At 55.1% G+C, this 1,079-nt stretch overlaps 1 pseudogene; it reads left to right on the forward strand.

The window, feature by feature from the left end:
- Positions 1-1,073, forward strand: part of LOC105546760 — a 16,026-nt pseudogene extending 14,953 nt beyond the window's left edge.
- Positions 1,074-1,079: the final 6 nt, after the last annotated feature.

A 1,079-nucleotide genomic window follows, 5' to 3' on the forward strand; every position in this document is an offset into this window, starting at 1 on the left:
CCCTCTCTGGCCTGTGTGGTGACTAATGCCTGTAATCCTAGCACTTTAGGAGGCTTAGATGGGCGGATCATTGAGCCTAGGAGTTTGAGACCAGCCTGGGTAACATAGCAAGACCCCGTATCAACAAAAAATTTGAAAAATTGACTGGGCGTGGTGGTGCACACCCCCATAGTCCCAGCCACTCTGGAGGCTGAGGCAGGAGAATTGCTTGAGCCGGGAGGTGGAGGTTGCAGGGAGCTGCGATTGCACTACTGCACTCCAGCCTGGGAGACAGAGTGAGACCTTATCTCAAAAACAAAACAAAAAAAGTTTCAGTCATCTGTGATGGTGTCATCAAGGTGTTCAACGACCTGAAGGTGTATAAGTCTTTGACGCCAGAGAAGGTGAAGCAGCACAGGAAGGCGGTGCTCTTCTGCCTGAGTGAGGACAAGAAGAACATCATCCTGGGGGAAGGCAATGAGACCCTGGCGGGTGACGTGGGACAGACCATCCATGACCCCTACACCACCTTTGTCGAGATGCTGCCAGATAAGAACTGCCGCTGTGCCCTCTATGCCACAATCTACGAGACAAAGAGAGCAAGGAGGAGGACCTGGTGTCTATCTGCTGGGCCCCTGAACCTGCACCCCTTATAAGCAAAATGATCTAAGCCAGCTCCAAAAATGCCATCAAGAAGAAGGTGACAGGGAGCAAGCATGAATTACAAGCAAACTGCTTCGAGGAGGTCAAGGACTGCTGCACCCTGGCAGAGAAGCTGGGGGGCATTGCCTTCATCCCCCTGGAGGGGAAGCCTTTGTCAGCTCTTTCTGGCTCCCTGCCTGGAGCATCTGGCAGCCCCACCCCTGCCCTCAGGGGTTGCAGGCTGCCCCCTTCCTGCCAGACCAGAGGGGCTGGGGGGACCCCAGTAGGGGGAGGGCAATCCCTTCACCCCAGTTGCCAAACAGATCCCCCACCCCTGGGTTTTCCTCCTCCCTCCATCCCTGAGGGTTCTGGCCTTCCCAAACTGCTTTGGATCTTCTGATTCCTCTTGGGTCGAAGCAGATCAAGTTCCCCCAGGCACCCCAGTTGTGAGGGAGACT

This window comes from Mandrillus leucophaeus, unplaced genomic scaffold (assembly GCF_000951045.1).
Source record: "Mandrillus leucophaeus isolate KB7577 unplaced genomic scaffold, Mleu.le_1.0 Scaffold367, whole genome shotgun sequence".
Classification (NCBI taxonomy): domain Eukaryota; kingdom Metazoa; phylum Chordata; class Mammalia; order Primates; family Cercopithecidae; genus Mandrillus; species Mandrillus leucophaeus.